The sequence below is a fragment of the Balaenoptera ricei genome, chromosome 20 (assembly GCF_028023285.1).
Source record: "Balaenoptera ricei isolate mBalRic1 chromosome 20, mBalRic1.hap2, whole genome shotgun sequence".
Lineage (NCBI taxonomy): Eukaryota > Metazoa > Chordata > Mammalia > Artiodactyla > Balaenopteridae > Balaenoptera > Balaenoptera ricei.
In genome coordinates this window covers 41,445,951-41,470,889 of record NC_082658.1, presented here as the reverse complement: position 1 = coordinate 41,470,889, position 24,939 = coordinate 41,445,951, and the positions used below count along the sequence as shown (strand labels likewise).

At 51.4% G+C, this 24,939-nt stretch overlaps 1 protein-coding gene and 1 pseudogene across 3 annotated transcripts in view; both read right to left on the bottom strand.

Moving 5' to 3' along the window:
* ZNHIT3 (zinc finger HIT-type containing 3) overlaps nucleotides 1-24,939 on the bottom strand; it is a 43,383-nt gene that overhangs the window by 17,164 nt on the left and 1,280 nt on the right. The window contains exon 1 of one of the 3 annotated variants that reach the window (XM_059908416.1): nucleotides 4,936-5,005. The exons of the other annotated variants lie outside the window; for them this stretch is intronic. The gene's annotated coding sequence lies outside the window, so the exon portion shown is untranslated. Of the gene's footprint in view, nucleotides 1-4,935; nucleotides 5,006-24,939 lie in introns of those variants that run through there. 3 annotated transcript variants of the gene reach the window in all.
* LOC132354548 (large ribosomal subunit protein eL31-like) lies at nucleotides 13,339-13,785 on the bottom strand (annotated as a pseudogene).

Genomic DNA, 24,939 nt, shown 5'->3' with positions numbered 1-24,939 from the left:
ACAACTTATTTACAAATGGTTCGAAAACAATAGTGATAATAACAAATGTGTGTGTCTGCTAGAGAGACAAAGACAGTGAGAGAGTGAGAGAGAGACACACAGAGAGAGAGAGGAAGCAGAGAATCATGAAAAGTTGGCAAAATATTAAGGATAATTAAATGAGCGATGGGTTTACTGAAGTTCTTTGTACCACCTTCTTCTGTACATTTCAAAGCAGTATTTCAAAGTAAGAAGTTTAAAAATGAACATAGTTTTAAAAAAGTGCCCTCTCCTGCATCGGGGTCTCCCCTGGATCTCTCTTATCATACAAACATGCTGGAGCCATGCTGCTCATAGGCCTTTTCTGATGGCACAGTACCATCCACCTCTACCTGATTGCTCTTCTTCAAGAGAACACCTGGAGACAGCTGATATCTGCACTTCGTCTTCCCAGTTAGATCCAAACAGCTCTGGTTCTCCTGGCAGCTGGCAAGTGAGCACTCCTTCAGTCACATTCTCCACTTACGGGGACTGGAGGGGACAGCTGTGGCCTGAGAACCAGTCCCACTGCCTCACAGCCGCAACAAACCCCAGAACAGTGTCCAAAACGCAAGGCTGGAACTTCCCGGGTGGCGCAGTGGTTAAGAATCCGCCTGCCAATGTAGGGGACACGGGTTCGAGCCCCATAACCCACAACTACTGAGCCTGTGCTCTAAGAGCCCATGCTCCGCACCTACTGAAGCCGACGAGCCTAGAGCCCCTGCTCTGCACCAAAAGAAGCCACAGCAGTGAGAAGCCCGCGCACGGCAACGAAGAGTAGCCCCCACCTGTGGCAACTAGAGAAAGCCCGCGCAGCAAGGAAGACCCAATGCAGCCAAAAATATAAATAAATAAATAAATAAATAAATAAATTTAAATTACAAAAAAAAAAAAAAAACACTTAATGCTGCCAGGACCTTGAGAGCTTGTCTGGAGTATGTAGCACAGCTGTATGTGTCGCCTTGACAAAGGCGAGAAGTGGTCACGCAGACTGAGGGTCCACAAGTCCAGAGCGAGAGGCTAAGTTCGGAGCTGCTGTTCGGCGGTTTTCCCGCATAGATCTGAGTTGGAATGATGTTTCCCCAGTGCTGCAGGTCCTACCCAGTGCTGCCCCTCCCCTGCCTCGCTGTGTGGCTTGGAACGGTTCGCAGACCCTCTCTGGGCCAGTAGCCCGACTGCACACCCTGCGGTACGTAAGACCTGGCGGCTGGGGCAACAGGCAGCACGCGTGCCCGCGGGGCCGGGTTCTCCCCGCCCACGTCATTTGCATAACAAGTCCCGGCACGGGCTTAAGGCGACTCTGCGACTCTGGCTGGGTCAGGTGACATGCCTCACAGCGCCGCCTACAAGGTTTCGCAGGAATCTGCGCTTCGGGATTGTTTTCCAGCCCCCGCCATCCTCGCCGAAGAAAGGTGAGGCTCGTCCCCTGACAAATAATTATGGAGTTGCTTTTACTTTCTGCCCGGCACGGAGCGGGCGCTGGGGCCGTGGGCAGAAGCCGATCGGGTGCCTTTCCTGGGGGTGGGGATGGGGTGGGGAGACTGAGCAGGGAGCAAACCAGTGACCTGCCCCGTGACCTCTGTACCAAGGGAGTGAAGTCCAGGATGAGGGGCCCCAGCCGGGCAGACCTAGCCCAGGAAGTTCTGGGTCCAGGAGCCTTCGGGCGTGGACTGGTCAGAAATTAGTCCCTGCAGGCGGGTTGTGACCGGCCTAGAGCAGCCAGGCTCAGGAGACTGGGCGTTACGTATACACTGAATCGCGCTTTAACAGGAGCCCTGCGCCTCATCTCAGCCCCAGAGGGGATCCCAGCCTGTTAGGGTTTCTCATGCCACGTGGCGCTCGCCCTTCCAGAGCCTTAATTCGCCACCCTCTTTGCCTTCCCTTCTTTGGTCAAATCCTGGCCCCGCGCGCGGTCAAGGATGCCTTGCCCCCTCCCTTCCCCTCCCCCCTCAGGGCCCGCCCCAGAAACTCCGCCCTGTCCCCTCGGTGAGAAGTTCTGGCAAAGAGTTGACAGTCATTCCCGTAGGGCGCCGCTCGCCTGCTCCGAAGGCGCTGTCCAGCCCACGGTGCTGAAGCGTCCCGCGCCCTGACAACTGAGAACAGAGATCCTTCCCAACCTGGCAGGCTCCAGGTCTCGTCCATACTGGCCTAATAATCCACAAGGATCCTTGTCTGCCTAGCGGGTTTAAACTGGAATCGCCTCAGGGGCCCGAGCTTTCATGAGGAGGCCCAGGGAGAGCAAGTTTGTCCATGAGGAGGCCCAGGGAGAGTGGACAGTAGTCAATTCCTGTGCTCCATCCTGGAACCAGTAAAACTATGGGCATCTCCACTGACCCCTCCTGACTTGTCCTATGAGTCATATGGGGAGACTGGGCCCAGAGGAGGGTCCGTTTACTTTCCAGGAACTCAATTCTTCCCACTTGCATCCAAACCCAGCAGGCCCTGCTACCTGAAGGGGGTGGGGTGAGACAATCCCAGGAATTCCTCCCATACACATTCCCTGTAGTGAAGATGCCTCTCCCTCCATTCTGGATGACCCTCAACTTCCGTGGATGTTCACAACCCCTCCCCGCAACCCAACATCCAGGCAGGCAGGGGAGATCAGGTGTCCCCAGTGAAGGGCTCTGCAACTTGGAGTCTAGAATCTTGCCCTCGAAGGAGTAAATGACACGGTTGCCCAGTGACTTGAGCATAATTGTGACGGCAGTGATACTGGGCAGCATGAAGAAGCTGGGTACAGGGCAGAAATTAGTCCAGAAAAGAGGGCTGGTAAGATGCCAAAAGGAGTAGCCACTGGTGTCCAGGACCAAGCCCACACTGGACCTACCATGTTCTGGCTCACCCCAGGACCCCACAGAGCTATCGTGGCAGCCCAGGACCCAGTCGTACCTCCTTAGCATCAGCCGAGCCTCAGTTCAGGCTGGGAGAGAGAAGTACAAGTCTAGGCTAGAGAGTTTTAAAAGGGTACTCCAGAGGAGCTGACTCTGTGGCCAGCACTCATTTGGCAAAAGCAAATGTCATGCCCTGGTCTCCTCAGATGCGTGAAAGTACCCAAGTTCAGTGCCCACAACTGCCACGCAACTCCAGTTTAAGGTTCTCCGCGGTATATAGTGCATTCTGGCTGGATGTGGCTCAAAGAGCCCCAGGGGACAATGCACGGTGGCAGGGTTGAGTTCACACCATGAGGAAGAGCAGGCGGCAGCCTCAGGATTGTTGAATCATCCCAGAACGAGGATTCTTAAAATTGTGCTGCATGGTGAATCAAGTTGCTTGACCCCTCTCCTTATTCAGGGTGCCTGCTGGTGCACCCTGGATGAGTGCCTGAAGATGGCCAGTGCCGCTTAGCCCCTTGAAGGGACATACCTGTGTGGGACGGCAGTGGACAGTCAACCACAGAATGAGAAGGTCTAACCCCATCCCCCAACACATGGGCCCCATCCTGTAGCCCCCATGGCAATGGACTAATAACTAATGTTGCCCTGGGCATCATAGTGACCCCAAGAGAGCAAAGTGGATATTAGCAAACCCATTAGGCAGATGGGAAAATAGGGGCAGAGAAGGCATGGGACAGTCACCAAAGCCCCAGAGAAAGTCCAACTTTTTTTTGTTTTTTGGATCTAGCTCCCCTGATCAGGGCTTGAACCTGGAGCCATGGCAGTGTAAGCTCCGAGTCCTAACCACTGGTCTGCTAGGTAATTCCCCCAACTTTCTGATGTTCAGCTTATTGCAACACCCTCCTTCCTGTCACGTGATCTCCACTTCACCCGGCAAGGAGCCGATGCTAATGGCGGTCCCCTCCGTCAAAGCCAAACAGCTCTGGTTACCACGGTAAGTAACAAACGACCACTCCAGACTCTCAACAACAGAATCCTAGGAGGACGTGAGGAGGGCTCCTGTGGCCTGAGGGTCAACATGCCCGACCTTGGCTGGCCCCACAGCCATGGCAAGGACATGAACAGCATCCAAAGAAGGAAGGGGGCTGCTGGGCAAACTCTGGGAGAAGGGTAGGGGGCCTGGTGGAAGTACTGACACCTCCCGCACGTGCTGGGCCCTCAGGTGGTGAGCCAGAAGTGCTGCCTAAGCTTCTCATTGCAGGAGAGCCACAGCTGTGCCAGGCTCTTGTTGGGGAAGAATGTGAGTCCAAACACATCCAGCAGGCCTGGCAGAGTGAGGGCAGCGGAGGGGCCACTGCAGGGGACCACCGAGAAAGAGTTTCTCTAAAGGCCAGTGTGGCAGGGATCCTGCCGAATTGAATGATTGGGCATCCATGTGAACTAGAATTCCACAGCCTGGATTACCGGGGGCGAGGTTGGGAACATCACACCGGGCAGTGTACAGAGCAGTAAGAACGCCCCATACATTTCTCCAGGGTGGTCCCCGTCCCCTCTTCTGCCCCCATCCCCAATTCTGTATACTCTCATCCCCTCAAAACAGGCAGAATCGGAGGCTAAGTTTGAGAAAAGTTTCCCAGAGAGTTACAGAATGGATTTTTAAAAAACAGATAAGAAACTAAGATGATTAAACTTCATATTAGTAGGAGTTCTAGAAAGAGAAAATGGTAGGGAGGAAATTTTTAGAACTATTTTTTTAATCCCCATAATGGAAGAGCATGAGTTGACAGGGTGAAGGGACTCATACCACATACCCACACAATGGATGAGAAATATCACACAAGGCACAGCACTGGCAATTTTAACAGTACTTATAGATAAAGAGATCTGAAAACTTTCTGCAAAAAAAGTAGTCACACACTAGGGACTATGAATTGTTACAGCACACTAGAAGAATACAGAAGAAAACTTCAAACTTTGGAGGGAAAATTATCTCCAACATAGAATTATCTATCCATTCAAATATCAACCAAACATGAAGGTAGAAAGAAAATATCATTAGATGTTCAAGGTCTCAAAAATTTACCTTCCATGTGCCTCTACCAGGAAACTGCCAGAGAATATGCTCCACAACAAACACAAAGAAGTGAACTAAGAATGAGGAAGCCGGGACTTCCCTGGTAGTCCAGTGGTTAAGACTCCGCGGTTCCAATGCAGGAGGCACAGGTTCGATCCCTGGTTGGGAAATAACCATGTCCTGGCCAAAAGATCTAAAAAAAAAAAAAAAAGGATGAGGAAGCCATGGGATCCAGATCCAGAAAAAGAGGACCTGTTATAGGAGAGGGGCCTGGGGCTCCCCAGACGAAGGTGTAGAGATGCTCTTGGGTGACAGTTACGTGACAGCAGCACTAGGCAGCTCCCAATCCAAACAGGAGCATGAGGTCTGAGAGTCTCCAGGATGTCTGTAGGGGAAAGGGAGCTGCAGGGACGTGCCGTGATTGCCAGCATGATCAATGGATGTTTGCTGGCTCTTGTGGTCAGGTCGGGAATGAATTAATAATAGGTGTATAGAAACAGAATAGAGAATCCAGAAATAGGACTATACCATATGGTCAGCTGATTTTTTCCTTTTTTTTTATCGGCCACACCATGCGGCTTGTAGATCTTCGTTCCTCGACCAGGGATCGAACCCATGCCCCCTGCAGTGGAAGCATGGAGTCCGAACCACTGGACCACCAGAGAATTCCCAGTCAACTGATTTTTGACAAATGTGCCAAAGCAATTCAATAGGGGGGAAGAACAAGCTTTTCAACAAATTGACATATGCACTAAAAAAAAAAAAATTCAACTACAATCTTATGCTACATAGAAAAATTAACTCAAAATGGATCATGGACCTAAATGTAAGGAGGGGGACTTCCCTGGTAGTCCAGTGGGTAAGACTCTGCACTCCCAATGCAGGGGTCCCGGGTTCAATCCCTGGTTGGGGAAATAGATCTCGCATGCATGCCGCAACTAAGAGTCCACATGCCGAAACTAAGAAGTCCTCATGCTGTAAATAAGAAGCCTGCATGCCACAACTATGAGCTCGCATGCCGTAACTAAAAGATCACGCATGTCGCAGCAAAGATCCCGTGTGCCGCAACTAAGACCCAGCGCAGCCAAAAATAAATAAATAAATATTAAAAAATAAATAAATAAAAATAAATGTAAGAAGGTAAACTATAAAATTCTAGAAGAAAACAAAGGGGTGATAAAGCGTTTGGGAAAGAGTTCTTAAATATGACATAAAATGTATGAGCTATAAAAGAAACTAAGCAAGTGAAAAATAAGTTAACTATTAACTACAGGAAAAAACAAAACATTTTACAACATAGGAAATTCAGTTCTATTGCATTATGAGACTCTGCTGTGAACAACATTTACATGATCATAATAATGAAGGGAATTCCCTGGTGGTCCAGTGGTTAGGACTTGGCGCTCACTGCTGGGACCCAGGTTTGATCCCTGGTCAGGGAACTAAGATCCTGCAAGCCGCATGGCACAGCCAAAATAATAATAATAATAATTATAATAATAATATAATAATAATAATAATAAAGACATTGCAAATTAACTTAATCAGAAATTGTGATAATATCGAGACTGTAGGGAAAGAAAGTAAAGGCTAAATCCTCATCAAAGTAGGAAGTGAACAGATGTCTAAAATTTTAAACTCAGTGAGTAACAACAGAAGCATATGATTTAAAGATATGGACATACATGCTCCAAAAGCCACAGAACAATCCGAAAGCAGCTGCCTCTCAAAGTAGGGAACTGCCCTGGAACATGTGGGAGGAGGACGCTGTTATAAGCCTCACAGTACTCTTTTTCTTTTCAACCACCTGCCTGTATTACTTAGACACAAACAAAGTTGTTTTTTTTTCGCTGTGCCATACGGGGCTTGTGGGATCTTAGTTCCCTGACTAGGGATTGAACCCGTGCCCTTGGCAATGAAAGGGCAGAGTCCTAACCACTGGACTATCAGGGAATTCCTCAAATAAATTAAACTTAAAACCACCAGAGAGCCACTGAAACTAGCTGTGTGGGCCTCTGGCCAAGTCCAGCCCTGGTCTGGTGAGCATATCGTGGGAGGTGATCACAGTCTGCACAGCCCACGTGCTCTGCATTCTGGGGAAGTTCAGGCTTTGTCCAGGAGCGGAGGCCTGGGCCACTCCACTGCTTGACACAGATCTCAGAGATGCACTCTCCTGTTTCCCGTGCTTGGCATCCCCCCTCTGTCCCCACCACCCCCAGCACTGCCCTCAGTCACGGCACTTCTCACCCTCCCGTCCCCATCTGTCTCTTTGACTGTCTCTTCCAGGGGACTGAGAGCCCCCAGAAGGCCTGAAAGATGCACTGTTCATCGCTCTCCCCCACCCTCCCACCTCCAGTACCTGGCCCAGGGCTGGCACACTACAGGAGCTCAACGCTCTTAGACATGGATGTTGGCAGCCTCGGTTCACAGACAGAGAAGGTCTTATGAAAGTAAACGTGCTAAGTCACAAGTGAGGCCCCGGCAGGTGGTTCCCTTTGACCAGTTTGCCACTCTTCATCAGGCTTCTACAGTATGTTCTTGTACCAGCTGTGATGCTGCCACTCAGTGGCCCTGTGGCCACCCCAGGGGCCTCTGTCCTCCCCCTGCCGGTCTTCAACACTGCCCCTGCCCCTGTGGGAACGGATGCCAGTGATGCCAGTGAGAGGCAGGCAGCTACCCCAGTAAACCCCTTCCCACAAGTAATCCAGCTAACTTCCGGGGTGCCCTGAGCATGTGTCAGGCATGGCACCAAGCGCTTTATGTGCACTGGCTTTTTAACCTGCTCAGAGGCCATTTTACAGAGAGGTCACTGAAGGCTTGGGCCTCAGGGTAGGTGTGCCAGGCTCTGTCTCCTGCACTATGCCTTGGGCCAAACCCAGGTGTTAACTCACAACCTCAAGTCAGAAACCTGTCCCTCCTGGGCAGGGACCCAGCATTTCTAGAAAAGAGCCCTTGGGTTGACTCAGTAGGGGATAGTCGGTCTGTGTGGTCCCCAATACAAGAGTTCAATCACCCTGTTGTCCCTGGGGCCCCAGGTACAGGGCAGGGTATTCCTGGACCACCAAGACCCAGTAATAGGAGTGGGAAGCAGTGAGAGGAAGGTTACAATGGGGAGGATATATACAGACCAGGTAATGTAAGATTTTTTAAAATTGAAGTATGGTTGATTTATAGTGTTTCAGGTGTACAGCAAAGTGATTCAGTTATATATATAATATATACATATTCTTTTTCAGATTCTTTTCCATTATGAGTTATGAAAGATCTTGAGGGAATTCCTGGTAGTCCACTGGTTAGGATTCGGCACATTCACTGCCAGGGCCTGGGTTCAGTCCCTGGTTGGGGAACTAAGATCCCGCAAGCCACGCAGCTTGGCCAAAAAAAAAAAGGCATTGAATATATTTCCCTGTGCTATACAGTAGGGCCTTGCTGTTTATCTGTTTTACACATAATAGCATGTATATGTTAACCCCAAGTTCCTAATTTATCCCTCCCCCGCCCCAGATAATGTAAGATTTAAATTCATTTCTGCCTGGACCCATACTGGACGTGGGGAAGAAACACAGGGGAGTGAGGCCCACACTCTTGGTCCTGACAGCTCAGGGAAGGGCCAACAACACACACCCCAAAGCAGAACCTTAGGCCCAGAGGTACTGAGCAGAAGAGTATCAAACAGGCTTCTAACACAGCCAGTAGGCAGGAGATTGGGGAAGGCTTCCTGGAGGAGGTGACGACTGACCTCAGTCTTTCGAAATGAGCAGACTTTAACCAAAGAAGGAAAGAAGGGCAATCCAAGCACAGGGAACAGAATGAGAGAAGGCACAGAGGTAGGGTGTACAGAGCATCTGGTGAGAGGCTGGAACATTGAGAGGTGAGACTGGAGAGGAGGTCCGTGGAGCCAGAGGGGTGAGCTTATTTGTTGGGATCACTGATTTTATAGGGGAGGAAACAGGTTAGGGGTCACTGGACCCTAAACGATGGATCTCAACCACCTCTTTGAGTTAATAGGAGAGAAAGCCCAGACAAGAGTGGCTCTCCTTAGGAATAAGCCCTTCCGTCTCCTGCAGGAAGGGAGTAGGGCTGGAATTCAAACCCTAGGCTTCTGCCCCCTGCTAGTGCTCCTTCCATGCCATTCTGCTGCCGCCTTCTCAGTGGGAACCCAGCCCCTACTGGATCCTGTCCTCTGCGTCCTCTGATGGGCAGCTGATACCAGCAAGGGTCTGCAGGGACTCCGGATACCCCTTGGTGTCTGTTGAGATAAACCCAACACAAATAAAGTTTAATCAATAGCCTGAACTCTCAGTCCGGATCTCTGCAACGGAGAGCAGGCAGAGACAGGAAAAGTCCCTTTCTTGCCAAGCCTGAAAAAGCTGCAGCCCCTCTCCCATCCCCTTCACCCCCACCCTACAAGTCCTCCCTGAGCTACTGAGGGAGTCCTGGGGGAGGAAACAGAGCAGGGAGGGAGCTGGACATGGTCACTGGAATATGTTGGGGGGCCTCCTTGGCAGAGCCAGTGGAGGAAACTTCTGCCTTTAAATATTTTGCAATAGCAACAAACATAACAAGCACAAAAAATCAGGTGACACATGTTCTCTTCAGGCCTGGTGTCCCCACCTCCCAGATCCCAGGCACGGGAGCCCAGGCTCACACCAGCAGGAGGCTGGGACCAGAGCTTCTGTGGACCTTCCAAGTATGTTTATTCACATTCCTGTGGGCCCCTGGGGGACCAGCTGAGGTTCCCAGTGTCTGCTGAGGAAAAGAAAAAGCAGCCCCTGACATCCAGAACTGATCTGACGTTCACAGTTAGACCTCAGACACTCAGAGCCAGGTCATTTTCTCTTTCTGTCAGACATAAACAATCACAGAATACCAACCTCAGTCAAGGTTATTCTGAGACCATGATAAAATGAGACAAAATAAGGCTCCTTCATAATTTTGTCTAAGCACGGACAAAAATAAGGTCACTGTGCTGCCACCCATAAAATATCAAGCATACCCCTCTTTTGGCTAAAATGAATGACTGCTATATTTTTGGCAGCTTTATTGAGATATAATTGACATAACATACAATTCATCCATTTAAAGTGTACTATTCAATGCCTTTAATTATACTCACAGAGCTGTGCAAACGCCACCATGGTAAATTTAGAACGTTCCCATTGCCCCAGAAAGAAACCCTACACCCCTCAGTCATCACCTCCAAATCCATCCATCCTCCTTGCCCTAGGCAACCACTACAGAGACTTTCTATCTATATAGATTTGCCTATTCTGGACATTTCATATAAATGGAAACATACAATATGTGGTCCTTTGTGACTGTCTTCTTTCACTTAGCATAATGTTTTCAAGTTTCATACATGTTGTAGCATGTATCAGTAATTTACCCCTGCAATGCCTAATTTTATATGTCAACTTGACTGGGGCGTGTATATATATTGGGCATAATCTCTCCTATTACTTCTGTGGCAGTATGCACCAAGAAGCTTAATCTTCATAACTTGGACCCCAGTAATTCTACTTCTAAGAATGAACTAATTTTGGACTTCCCTGGTGGCGTAGTGGTTAAAAATCTGCCTGCCAATGCAGGGGACACGGGTTCGATCCCTGGTCCCGGAAGATCCCACACACCGTGGAGCAACTGAGCCTGTGTGCCACAACTACTGAGCCTGTGCTCTAGAGCCCGCGAGCCACAACTACTGAGCCCGCGTGCCGCAACTACTGAAGCCCGTGCACCTAGAGCCCGTGCTCCACAACGAGAAGCCACTGCAATGAGAAGCCCACGCACCACAATGAAGAGTAGCCCCCGCTGGCCGCAACTAGAGAAAGTCTGCGCGCAGCAACAAAGACCAAAGCAGCCACAAATAAAAACAAATAAATAAATTTTTAAAAAATAAAATAAACGAGAAAGAAAGCATTTCAAAAGGTGCAGGTAGTTCACTCCTTTCCTCTCCAGGACTGAGCTTGAGGCGGGAGGCATGACTCTGCTGGGCCCTCAGCCCCTCAGCAAGTCTCAGCTCCCATCTGCCTCTTCAAAGTGTAGTATTTCTCCAAGCTTGAGGGCAGTTTGAGGGATCTTTTTTAAACAACTTTTTTATTTGTTCTCAGTGCAGAACTTACCCTTTATGAAAAAGCATGATACAGCCCTCATAAAAAAGTAAAATACATTTCAAACTTTCACCGTGCCGCACGGCTTGTGGGATCTTAGTTCCCCGACCAAAGATTGAACCCACACCCTCGGCAGTGAATGTGCCGGGTCCTAACCACTGGACTGCCAGGGAACTCCCACATTTCAAACTTTTAAGCAAAGCTGCAGCATCAATGCAGCAACAGTGATTGCTCTAATGATACTTTCATTGTTCCACCTTTTCAGTTTCAGGAGGAAATTATTAGCCACTGGTTCCTGGTTAACTTAGAAACACACCAGAGGCTGGACGCGGAAAGTGAGCATCTAACTGTCTGGCCTGGGAAGGGAGCGGGGGGCAACAGAGAGACTTTGACATCAGACAGACCTGAGTCAGAATACTGGCTCTGCCACTGCTAGCTGAGTGGCTTCTCAGCTGAACCTCTCTGAGCCTTGCATTCCTCGTGTATAAAATGGGGTGATTCCACCCACACTGCAAGGTTCTAAGAGTGAAAAAGTGACACGGGTAATACAAGGCCAGTGCAGTCACACTGAGCCAGTCCAGTTAAAGGACTCCAGCTGTTTGTAGTCAGGTACTGGAAAATGTTAAAACAGAGTTTTGCTTCCAAGTTTCTATTTAGAGGGCTGGAAAATCTAAAGTTATAGAGAATTTTTTAAAACTTTTTTTGGAGTATAGAGAATTTTTTTTAAGGTCAAAGGACTGAAGGAGTGAAGGAGAATCCCTTCTTCCAGGCCCTCTGTTCCGTGAGGTCCTTGCCACTGCCCCCAGTGCAGATCAGGCTCCTGGGGGCAATAATCTGCCTCTGGCCTCTGGGGCTGGCCCTGGACCACACCTCCATGAATACGAGGGGCCTTCAGAGGAAACTGATGCTTCTGGCCTGCTTCCAGCTTCCCTGGGGCAGCCTCAGTGATTACACTATCCAGATGGTAGGACACAGCTGGGCTGGGGTCACATCCATCAGAGCACTGCCTCAGGGAGCTTGTGTGTGATTGTGACTCCACTGTAAAGGGCAGGCAGCACAGCCCAGGAATCCCCAGGGGAAGCTGGGTAAACGGCTGTCCCTAAACTGGCTGGGCCTGCACTTCTTGGATCTAGGTTTGGATTATTTGTATCAGTACATCTAGGAATTTTCCAGAGTCACCTTCCTTCCCCCTCCCCACCCCCCCCCTTCCTGAGAATTGAGTGTTTTTTGTTGACAGCTTGTTCTCTCAAATGGCATTGCATTTAGTAACATTTTTTGCTGTTGTGATTTTTGTTGTCGCTGTTGTTCCAAATCTTATTACTCTAACTTGTCTCCCTTTCCAGCTGAGGAAATGGTGACTAGGTGAGTAAATGTTCCAAGGCCACCGTTTTGTGTATTACGGGCAACCAAGAAAGAACGGGAATGTGCTTGAAGGCAGAACCCCAGAGGCCAGGGGTGTAGAGAAGGGTTCGCGAACCTAGACCCCCAGCCCTGCTTTCAGCACGGGAGGGCCGCTTGCAAATGACTTCTTTCGAAAACAACTACTTTAAAATCGAGACTGAAGGAGCGGTTATAAGATGGGTGAATTTTAGCGACGGAGCCAATAGAGCCTGCGAGCCTCGGAAGGGCCTCTGAGCGCGGCAAGGAGGCGCCAGATTGAGGGCGATTTAAAAGGCGGACTGGACGGGACTTAGACCCCATGGCGGTGAAGAGGAATGGGACCCCCGGCCCCTGCCCGGCCTCCTGCACTCACTGAGCACCTGCAGACGGGACAGCTCTCCTGGGCTCCGAGTACCTGTTGCACAGGACTGCTCTCCTACTGCTCCAGAACCTTCAGGCTCGGCGCCAAGCCCCTCCCACCGCTCCGCCCCCGCCTTGCTCCCCGTTCCAAACCAGAGCCAATCAGTGCTCGGCGACGCCGGGCAGGGAAACCAATCGATTGCTCCTGCTTTTTACTCAAGACTAGAAGTAGAGCGTCGTGCACTCGATCGGTGGCAGGTCCCTGGGCCGAGGCAGAGACCTTGCTAAGTTGGAGGACCTTGCTAGGTGGTTGCCTCATGCGTGTCTGGGAGGGCGAGGTTCCTTCGCGTGGAAGGAAATTGTCCATGAACAGTTCAGGTCCGAGAAGAACACTATCCCAGGCCCTCTCCCTACCTCGCGGTGTGGCTTGGGGCCGGTGATCTATTCTCTCTGGGTCTTATAAAATGAATGAGTGGGACAAAAACGGTCTCTACAGTCCCTCGTTTATCCTGGCCCAGCAAACCCGGGATCAGCGCCTGTGTGTTTCTGGATGATGTCAGTGGTCTCACCCTGGCCAGGGACATCTGAAGCTTTTTTTGGGGGGGGGGTGTCTATAACTTGATTGGACAATCAGCAGTAAGTTATCATCCACATTAACTGCCTGTAGATTTTTGAAAGTGGTAACAGGTACATAGGTAACCAACGTATAGAGCTTGTTTGGTGAATCTTCATCTTCATTATGTTTTCTGGACAACCACACACAGAGATAGTATGGGACCTTCCTTATTCCTTTGGCCCAAACAGCTTTGTTGAGCCTAGTGTCAATGCGTACATCTGGAGTCCCCATCTCCTTCATGGCAAATTTCCGGATTTCTTTGAGTGCCTGAGGGGCACACTTCTTGAAACCTGCTCCATGGATGTGCTTGTGAATGTTGATAGTGTATTCTCTGGCCACCACCTAGTTGATGGCGGACCAGCCCTTCTTCTCACCACCCTTCTTTGCAGGAGCCATCCTGCCAGGCCAGGGTTGGAAAGCTGAAGCTTTTTGAGCAATAACACACACTGCAGCCAGGTTTTCCCCAGTTCAGTTTTCTGGGGCTGGAAATTGATTTCCCCTATCTGTTCATCGTTAAAAAACCTCTGACATTGGCCCTCCCTTTCCTTGCTATGTGACCTGGGACAAATTACAGCCCTGTCTCTGGGCCTGTAGCCCTATCTGTAAAATAAATTCAGAACGCCCGAGACCCTAAGGTTCTCCCCCGTCACGTCATTTTCATAACACTGCCAATACGTCCTACAACTGGATAAACCCAGATCGGGACCAGCGGCTGGATCAGGGGGGCAGTCACTTCACCTAGACTCTCCCCGGGGCGATCCTGAGCCACTAGCCCTCAGGAGCCCACCTTTCCTCAGTCCATGCTTCCCACGCTGAGTAAAGCAAGACAAGCCTCCTTCACTGACAAACATTTGTGGAGCTCCTACTGTGTAGTGCTGCTGTAGGAGAAGCCAAGCCGGTTCCTGACCTGAGAAAACTCAGGGCCTTGGGGTTGAGAGAGACTGACCAGGGTAGAGAGGAGAGACCCGCAGAGTGACATCTGCCACAAGAGCAGGGAGCCTGGGCAGAGGAGAGGACCCGGCACATGCTGCCCGGTTGGAGGTGTTGGAACTAGGACATTTCAGGAGAGAGGGGATCTTCAAGCCTGACTAGGAAGGATGTTCCGGGTGGGTGGAATCAGAAATTCGAGGAGACCGAAATAGCGACGAGGTGGAACCCTGGGACTGCCTGCGGAGTGGATGTGGCCAGAGATGAGTTAGTGGGGTGTGACAGGTGCCTTAAATGCAAGTTCAGGGGATGGGTGTTGTGTCTAGGTGGAGTCATGTTTAGTGGGAGACCTGGGTTTCATCTGGCCCCGGGATGGGGAGGGGGGCATCTGTCAGGTTTCCCGCGCCACCTGCGCGCTCGCCCTCCCAGAGCCACAAGTTGCCGCCCATCCCAAGCGCCTCCCCCTCCGCCTTTGTCCGCTCAGTCCGGGGGCTGCAGTCCGACAGGGACGCCCTACGACCGGCCCCCGGAGGCGCTGGGGCCGGTTCGGCTTCAGGGAGGCGGCTCTGCTCCCGTGAGGTGTGTAATCTGAACCCTACGAAGGGTCATTCATACGGTTCCTCGAAGTCTGTAACTTTCCTCGCGGTCACCAGGTCAGCTCTGCCGAGTGCTCTGCCTCCCTCCCCTGGAGTAGCCCTCCCACACCTCCATTTCCCTTCAAGAGATGCCCTTATCTTTCTTTTTAATCTGGGGCGGGTAGTGGAGGCTGCATACCTGGGCCTGCGAATGCCAGAGATCTGTCGCAAAGAACACCAGAGTCAGCGTCTACACTGGAATTCCAAGCGAACCGGATGGAGGCTCAAGGGGGGTTGACCAGGACTCGCCTTCAGCCGTCGGCTCCGCGGTTCTGGAACACCAGCTTTCCCAGGCTAGCTCGGCTCTGGCTCCCTCCCCGCCTCCTTCCCCCTCATCAGGGACCTCAAACTCGGGCCCTATCCTCTGAGCACTGGCCCCAAGCCCCACACAGCCTCTGGGGCTTGAGGCCCGGGTCCGGGAGCTCGGCCCCGTCCGGACCGTCCCTCCGCCTGGCTTCCCACCCTAAAGCTCGCCGTGGGGAAGTTGGGCGCTCACAGCCCCTGCCGGGCTTAGGCCTGCACCTCCAGGGTGCTGTCCATCCCATGGTGCTGAAGTTCCCCAAGGCCTCCGCCCCCTAGGAGACGACGCGTCCCCTGCTCAGGATCCGCTCCGAACTCCAGGGCATGTTCACACTGGTCCAATAACCCGCATGGGTCATCGTCTGCCTCAACAATTCAGACCATCACCGGTTTGAACTGGAGGCACGCAGGAGCTCCGAGCTTGCCTGAGAGAATGTCCATGACGGGACCAGACCCAGGGACCGCGGGAGAGGTGGGCAAAACTCGAATCTCATACTCTGTCCTGGGGCTGGTAGGAGCTCACACATTATGGACATAGTCCCTGCCCACTCCAAACCTGTCTTGTGAATTGTTTGGTGAGACTGGGAAGGCTCCCTCAGTTTTCACGGACTCAACCCCCTTACAAGCATCCAAGCTGTGCAGACTCTGCTGCCTGCAAGGCAGGAGAGAAAAATCCCTAGAATTCCTCGCATGTACCTTTCACACAGTGAATATGCCCTCCTTCGACTCTGGGTGACCCCCAGCTCGTGTGGGCGTCCCCATTCCGTGCCTCCCAAAGACTGTGCAAGGAGGAAGGTGCCAGCTGTTCCCAATGTAGAGTACCGTAACTCCCGGTCCAGATTTTTTGCCCTTGAGGGTGTGGATCGCAATGGTAGTAATTCTGGGAAGCCCGAAGAAGCTGGGGCTAGTTCAGAAATGAGGGCTCAGAAGGTACAATGAAGAGCCAGCACGCCGGGCTCGTGCACTCCACCGAGCCCTGGGAGGGTCCCGCCGCACCTGCGTTTCCGCTGTGCCCCTGCACGGTCTTCCAAGACCGCACGCAGCTCGGGGCCTTCTTGCACCTTCTGATCGTCAGCCCCGGGCACGGTGTGAAACCAGATAGTGGAGGCAGAAGTCTGCAGCGCGGGGCCTGCTGGTGCTGTCCAGCACGTTCCAGGAGAGCCTGCGGAAAGCGCCCGGCACTACCTCCCAGCGGAGGCTGACCCGGGTTGCCGGCGCTCGGGCTGGGAGTGGCGCGCGCCTCAGAGTCACGCAGCTCTGCACCGAGCCGGCAGCGCTCCGGAGGCCTAGGCGCGAACCGGCACGTAGAACTGCCGGCCTCGAGGGCAGGGGCCGCAGCAGCGCGGCGCCGTGGGTTTCGGGCAAGCGAGTGTGGAACGTTTCCTGCGAGAAAGCAGAACCGAAGCCAGCCGAGGACTCCACAAGCGGCCGCTGGTCCACAGGTTCTCCGAGGCGCCATTGCGCAGCTGCTTCCCAGCCAGCTCTGGGAGTGTGGAGATCCAGTGAGAAGACTTGCACGTTACCGCCCCCAACTCTGATCTGCTACAGAATGAAAATGCAGAGCCTCTTGTTCAAAAATTAAGAATTTCAAGACGGCGACAGCAGAACATTACACCAAGTGCAGCGCCTGTGCAACTATACAAGTCCCATGCCCTTGAAGGCGGCCCGGCCCCTACCCATCCCACAAGGGAGTCATTAAATAAACTGTACCCTTCAAGGTTAACTTTGGGGTTACTTACTATAGCAGAACCACGGCCACCCCTGTCCTCTGTTGCCACAATAAGAGAAGAGTCAGGGCAGATTGATCTCACCATCCCGCAGGTATCCATGTGGAGCCGTTATCAGAGGTGGGGAGGTGAGCTATCTATGCAGCCTTGCTAAATCTCAGCTTCTACCTGTAGCTCTGACACCCTCGTCTGTTCCCAGGTCATGGGTGAGCCAGGGCCAGGGAGTCACTTCCTGAAGGAAGTGGCTAGGGTGGGGTCTTTAGGGGACTTGCTGACACATTCTCAATTTCTTGTCTCCGTTTCCCTATGACACCTAAGAGTAGTTCACATTAAATGAGGTTGCACATGATAGTAGTGTCCTGGAAGTCTCCTGAAGGGGGCTGTTAAAAACAAGACAAATGGAATCACTTATGCTTAGCCCCACATCACCCAACTGAGACTTAACTTAGATTCATCTCTCCCCAAAATGGAATCTTAAATCAGTCAGGAATTGCCTAACCAGCACTAGTTAAGTAATCTGCGTCATTCTGAACGACCCCTACTGTTCTCTAAAGGAAAGTGACCTTTCCACAGCCAATCTGCTTCTTTTATCTAGTATAACTTCCTTGTTCCCACTCCCTCTGCCTATACAAGTCTTTCATTTTGTACAGCTCCTTTCCATCTGCTAGGTTGGATGCTGCCCAATTCATGAATCATTGAATAAAGCCAATAAGATCTTTAAAATTTACTCAGGTGAATATGGTTTTTTTATCAGGGCTAAAGGTCTGGGCAATGGGTATAGGGTGGACCTAAAGAATTGTTTTTCAACTCTTTGAATGCTATTTTATTGTGCTCCGCACAACTGAAAAAGAAATATGGGGAAAGACAGACTAAAGTTAGGGGGAAGGACTTTCAAACCGTAAACGGTACAGAACTGTTGGGGGAGCAGGGACAGCAGAGGGCGCTGCTGTGCACACACACCCGTAAGAGGAGGCGCCCGCAGGCACACACTTTTTCTCACACCGTCTCTACCCTGCAAATCTACACAGAAACACACTCCTTACCCCCTGAACCCTGCCCCCCATATTCCCTATCTTACAGGTACTTCAGAGATCAGTTAGAACTCCTGACTCAGATTCTTTAACTGGCCTCTGGGTGTCCCTTGGACACTTACCCCACCTCCAAACTATTTTCATAAACTGAAAGTAGTTTTTCTCAATGAGGAGCTGAGGAAAGGATCTGGGACCCCTGGTTTCTTTCCCCAGTCTGTGGCCCTGACTCTCCAGCGGGGAGATATTCTCTTCAGTGTTATTTACAATGGAAAGTAAGCTGATGACACAAGCCGTGTACATTGTGGAACCACAAAATGACAGTCGCAGAGGCTGTGAGGTAACGTGGACTCATGTTGACACTGGAAGGTGAAGGTTAGAAAGCAGGACTATGTCAGCAGTGTTGTGCATATAGATTAAATTTGAAAGGGAAGTTGGAAAAATGAAACAGATGGATTAAGGTGGGGGTGGATGACTATTCTCTTTAAAATATTTTTTCTTAAAAATACATTTGGGGGGCTTCCCTGGTGGCGCAGTGGTTGAGAATCTGCCTGCCAATGCAGGGGACACGGGTTCGAGCCCTGGTCTGGGAAGATCCCACATGCTGCGGAGCAACTGGGCCCGTGAGCCACAATTACTGAGCCTGCGCGTCTGGAGCCTGTGCTCCGCAACAAGAGAGGCCGCGATAGTGAGAGGCCCGCGCACCGCGATGAAGAGTGGCCCCTGCTTGCCACAACTAGAGAAAGCCCTCGCACAGAAATGAAGACCCAACACAGCCATAAATAAATAAATAAATACTTAAAAAAAAAAAAGTAAAACTCTATTAATTTAAAAAAAAAAACAAAAAACAAAACATTAAAATGGGCTTCCCTGGTGGTGCAGTAGTTAAGAATCCGCCTGCCAATGCAGGGGACACAGGTTTGAGCCCTGGTCGGGGAAGATCCCACATGCCCCAGAGCAACTAAGCCCATGCGCCACAACTACTGAGCCTGCGCTCTAGAGCCTGGGAGCCACAACAACTGAGCCCTTGTGCCACAACTACTGAAGCACGCGCGCCTAGAGCCCGTGCTCCGCAACAAGATAAGCCACCGCAATGAGAAGCCCGTGCACCGCAATGAAGAGTAGCCCCTGCTCGTCGAAACTAGAGAAAGCCCGTGCACAGCAACGAAGACCCAACACAGCCAAAAATAAATAAATAAAATAAATAAATTTTTAAAAATATGTTAAACTGTAAAATGGTTACCTCTGGGAGATAAGGTTATCTGCAATTTTTTCCCCTGCTTCTTTCCAAATATTCTACAATGAGTAGGTATTATCTGGATGACCAGAGAAAAAGAAATTAACAGACCCACACACACACCCCTAAAAGAGTCTGTTCTCTCCGTGTTGCCATACCATTTAACCGAGGAGGGAATGTTCCCTTTCCCCCCCGCCCCCCAAGGCAGCCTATGTGGCTCTTGCCTTTTCTCCCCACCTGGTCCCACCCTCATCCCCCTCTTTAGAGCTCCTTCCACCACAAACCAGAATATATATGAATACTACATTGGAAAATCCAAAGAAGCTCTGACCCTGGCCTCCTGCTGGTGTGATCCGGCTCCTGTGGCTGAGAGGGGAGGGACAGCCGTGGGGGAGTTTTCCTGAACTCTCTACGGGGCAGGAACAGACATATGGCATCTCCATTGCTGGATTATTCCATGCTTCTTCCTGCTACTATTATTTCAAAATTTTCAGGGGCAGAAGTTTCCACAAACCTCTCTACTAAAGAGGCCCCAATCCTGCCCCCGTGATAGCTCCTCTCTGTTCCCCCCTTCCTGCTCCCCCGGGGTTCTCTCTACAGACCAGAGAAATAGGGTGGGTGTGAAGACCAGGGAAGAGGGACTGCATCTTCCACAGATGCTGGCTGGAGAGGCGCTTTCTTGTTTCTGCTAGATCATGGCAGAGATCCAGGTTCCGGAATGGCGGAGCCCACTTTGCATGTGCTCCCTTTTTTTTTTTTTTAAATTTATTTATTTTATTTATTTATTTTTGGCTGCGTTGGGTCTTCGTTGCTGTGCATGGGCTTTCTCTGGTTGTGGCGAGCAGGGGCTACTCTTCGTTGCAGTGCGCGGGCTTCTTATTGCGGTGGCTACTCTTGCTGCAGAGAAAGGGCTCTAGACCACAGGCTCAGTAGTTGTGGCGCACGGGCTTAGTTGCTCCGCGGCATGTGGGATCTTCCAGGACCAGGGATCGAACATGTCCCCTGCATTGGCAGGTGGATTCCTAACCACTGCGCCACCAGGGAAGCCCCTGCACGTGCTCCCTTTGCATGTAGGTTTAATCTCAATATCCAGGGACACGAAAGCTGGAGTCTCTGCAAACGTTTCCCTGTTAATTGAAGGGGACTCTGCAGGTGCAGAAAGCAAGGGGAGATGGAGGCTGGGGGCTCCAATGGGAGGGAGGTGTGTGTGTTGGGGGGATGAGATGGCATGGAAAGAGAATGGGGGTGGGGCAGGAGACTAGGGTTCCAATCCCAGCTCTGCTCTATCCTTGCTGGGCAACATGGGTGAGTCACTACGCTCTCTGAGCCTCAGCTCCCTCTTCTGCAACTCAAAGAAGTAGCTGAGGATCCCTGTCTCTTTCTACGGCCGAGTGACTCTGAGAATATTTCCTGGCCTATAAAATCAGGATCTTGATATCTACCCCTTATCAAAGGAAAGACCAGGGGACTTCCCTGGTGGTGCAGTGGTTAAGAATCCACCTGCCAATGCAGGGGACATGTTCGAGCCCTGGTCCGGGAAGATCCCACATGCTGCAGAGCAACTAAGCCCGTGCGCCACAACTACTAAGCCTGCACTCTTAGCCCGCGAGCCACAACTAGTAAGCCTGTGCACCACAACTACTGAAGCCCGCGTGCCGAGAGCCCATGCTCCGCAACAAGAGAAGCCACTGAAATAAGCCTGTGCACCGCAGCGAAGAGTAGCCTCCGCTCACCACAACTAGAGAAAGCCCGCGCGCAGCAACGAAGACCCAATGCAACCAAAAATAAATAAATTTGTTTAAATAAAAAGGAAAGATCAGTCCAACTTTCTAATCCCAACAAACAAGTCTGGTCTCTCTGGGGCCAAATACCTCTCCAGCCTCATTCCTGAGCACTCTCCCTCTCACCCCACCTCTATGCCTTCTCTCAGTGTGTTTCCTTTGCCTGGATTTCCCTTCCCTTTTCGTGTTAACATCTGTGTGTCTTCCAATACTCAGCTTGAGTCTCATTTTCTCCAGGAAGCCTCCCCCCTACCCTGCCCCGGCTCCCCACCCACTGGCTGGGCCAGGTGCCAGTCCTCTGGGCTCCTGTAACCTCATGGGCATCTGCTATTCCTACCCGTAACAGTTATGCTTAACAGCTGAGGTTTATTGAGCGCTTGCTAAGTGCCAGGACCTCTACCAGGCCCTTTACCCAGCATTATCTAGTTGAATCCTAACCATACATGTGAGGGAGGCGCTGTCTTCATCCCCATTTTCCCCATCAGGACACTGAGCTTGAAGGAGGGAAGGGTGAGTGTGAGGTGGGGATGTGAATCCAGGGCAGTGTTGCTCCAAAACCTATTCTAAGCTTTGGCCTTCCACTCCATCTGCCCACCTCACCCCCCGATCACAGACCTGGTAGTCTCCTGTTAAGGGATATGTCCTAGGCCTTCCTCTGACCTATGAACACCAGGAGTGCAGCATCTTGCTCCCCTGTGTCTCCACCCCATGCCCATCAGAGTCCCAGGAGAGGCTGAATCCGAATCTCACCTTTTTTGGGTCCCTGCAGTTGGGGCTTCTCTCCTTGTCCCTCAGCCTTCCTCACCCCTCCCTAGGCCTTGGGAGACCAAGAGGAGCCTGGATGTGCCAGGGCCCCTCCCTGGGCCTAGCTCAGTGTCCGCTTCCACTCAATGTCACATCCATGCCTGCCTAGGGTCATGTTCAATCCAGGTGAAAGGACGTCCACTTAGATAGAGGTCATGGTGAAGTATGCTAATGTACCCAGGCCCCTGGTCAGCCCTCCTCAGGCTTTAGTCACTTGGGTTCTCACAATGAATTATGAGAATCAGAAACCTATAAGGGGGACTTCCCTGGTGGTCCAGTGGTTAAGACTTTGCCTTCCAATGCAGGGGGTGCGGGTTCGATCCTTGGTTGGGGAACTAAGATCCCATGTGCCTCGCAGCCAAAAAACCAAAATATAAAACAGAAGCAATATTGTAATAAATTCAACGAAGACTTTAAAAATGGTCCATGTCAAAAAGAAAAGAAAGAAACATATGAGGAAGTTAGGGGTATGATTTTTATTTCACAGATGAAGAAAACCAAGGCTTGGCTGATGTCACAAAGCAAGTGGGTAGAGCCAGAAGTGATCCAGGGTTGTCTGACCTCAAAGACCTGTAGCTCCCCCAGTGCCTCCCTCCTGTTCCAGACAGGGCCATGGCGTGAAAACCCCCAGAGGATGAGAATTGTGATTCATTTCTGCATCCGCAATGGGCCAGTGGCTACACCCAAGGCGCCAGGAGGCTGTTTGTGAAAGTCTGGGCTGGGCAGGCTCTGGCCCAATAACTGTTTATTGGCAGAGGTCAGCAGGGCAGGTTTATCATCCCCACTTTATAGATGGGGAAGTTGCAATCAGAGAGGAGTAAGAAAGTTGCCCAAGGTCATCCCTGAGTCAAAGGAAGAGCAGGGACTTGAACGCATGATGCTCGGGGACCCTGTGTGGAGTAAGAGGAAGGAGGCTGTAGCAGGGCTGGGACAGCTGGGCCTGGGCTGGCAGCTATATGGGCCCTATAAGTCATCAAGACATGGCAGGGCCCATCCCTGGTCTAATGATCCCTGTTGTAACGAGGGGTCATGTCCCCTCCAGGGAAACTAGGCCCAGGGTGACCTAGATAGTGACAGGTGACAACTTTACGGCAGGCAGGACAGGGGTCCAGGCTGGGAGATAAGGCTGGGTGACCTTGGTAACGCAGAGTAACCTGCCTTGTGTAACCTTGGAGTCAGAGATGATGGATAGAGCAGGAGCCACCCCCCTTGACTTCCCGCATCGCAAATATGCGGTCTCAGTGGTACCCGTGATTAAGACGCATCCTTGAGGAAGTGCCCATTCTTTTTTTTTTTTTTTTTTTTTTTTTTTTAAGTTTTTTTTTTTTTTATTTTAAATTATTATTTATTTATTTATCTTTGGCTGTGTTGGGTCTTCGTTTCTGTGCGAGGGCTTCCTCTAGCTGTGGCAAGTGGGGGCCACTCTTCATCAGGGTGCGCGGGCCTCACTATCGTTGCCTTTCGTTGCGGAGCACAGGCTCCAGACGCGCAGGCTCAGTAGTTGTGGCTCACGGGCCTAGTTGCTCCGCGGCATGTGGGATCTTCCCAGACCAGGGCTCGAACCCGTGTCCCCTGCATTAGCAGGCAGATTCTCAACCACTGCGCCACCAGGGAAGCCCGAAGTGCCCATTCTTAACCTCCTCCCCCTCCCCATGCCTCGGCAGGAACACCACACAGGGGCGTGGTTCTCCTCCCCCAGCTCATTGGCCCAAAACATAGTAGGGGGTGCGTTGATGGGAAGGGAGAGGATTACTTAGAAATCAGCTTCCTCTTCCTCTTCCTCTTCCCAAAGGGACTTTGAAGTGACTCTAAGGTCACCAGTCAATAGCCCCTTAACCCCACCAAAGGTTTCTAAGTCTCTCTCCTGCCTGTAAGGGGGGCTGGCTTGGGGTTACAGGGACCCCTGAAGTAGACTTCATTCCCAGGAGTGGGCTTCCTCCCCACTCCATTCCCCAGTCCTAAAAGATATATTTTTACAGCCTTGTGAACACAAATTCACTCCCCCAGAAAAGATCCCGGGGTGTGGAATCCCTCCCCTGACTGTCCAAGTCCCAGGCTGGTGATGAAATTCTAAAGCAGCGCAGACAATAGGACTCTAAGCCTGATGTGGATACCACCCCCCTCCTCTCTGGAAGATCAAAGCTGCTCCTTGAGGCTGTGTGACCCTGGGCCAGAAGGTGGGGGGGGGGGCAGTCAGCTAGGACTCTAACCTTGGAGGAAGCCCCTTTGCCCAGAGAGTTCTGGAGGAGGCAATCCCTCCTCAGAGGTCTCTTGCCTAAGTTCAAAGCCCCGTGGGCGCTGAGAGGTTGGCAGAGGATGGGGAAGTGACTAGACCAGAAAACTGGGGCTTCCTGTTGAAGGAGGGGGCCCAGGCCCACCCAAGTCCATCTTCCCCACTCAAGTCTGAGTGAGCTTCTCAAACTGCCACGGAAGTCCCCACCCCATGTGGGACACACAGTACCTAGAGCCATGGAGAAGTCTATAGAGGCATTGTAGCAGGGGAGCCAAGTCCAGGAGAGGGGGCGTCCCTCCTGAGACAAGAGGCAGCTTCCTCTCGTGGAGGCCCCCCGCCCCATTTCCCTAAATGCTAGGGCCTCCTCCCAGGAAAGTTTCCTTTCCCTGAACTCCTCTGAAGATTCTGGCAGATGAGAAAAGGAGAGGTCCATTCAGACCCCAGTCTCTTCTCTTTCCATCTTATCTCTGGAGTCTGGGGGTGGGAGGGGGGTGGGCTCAACAGGACCAGCCCCTCTCCTCTGACCCCGTTAGTTCCTCTCTCACTGAGACTCTTTGCAATCCATTACTCAGTTCCGCCCCCTCAGCATCCCCAGCGCTGGCCATCACATACACACTCGCACAGAAATTCATAGGTGTCCTCACTCTCTGTTAGAAGAACAGTCTTTGGGTTGCTTTTTTCTTTTTTTTTTTAAATAAAATTCAAATATTTATTTGACTGCACGGCGTCTTAGTTGCGGCATACGGGATCTTTAGTTACGGCATGTGAGATCTAGTTCCCTGACCAGGGGTCGAACCCGGGCCCCCTGAATTGGGAGCACAGAGTCTTAGCCATTGGACCACCGCGGGAGTACCTGGGTTGCTTAGAAATTAAGTTTG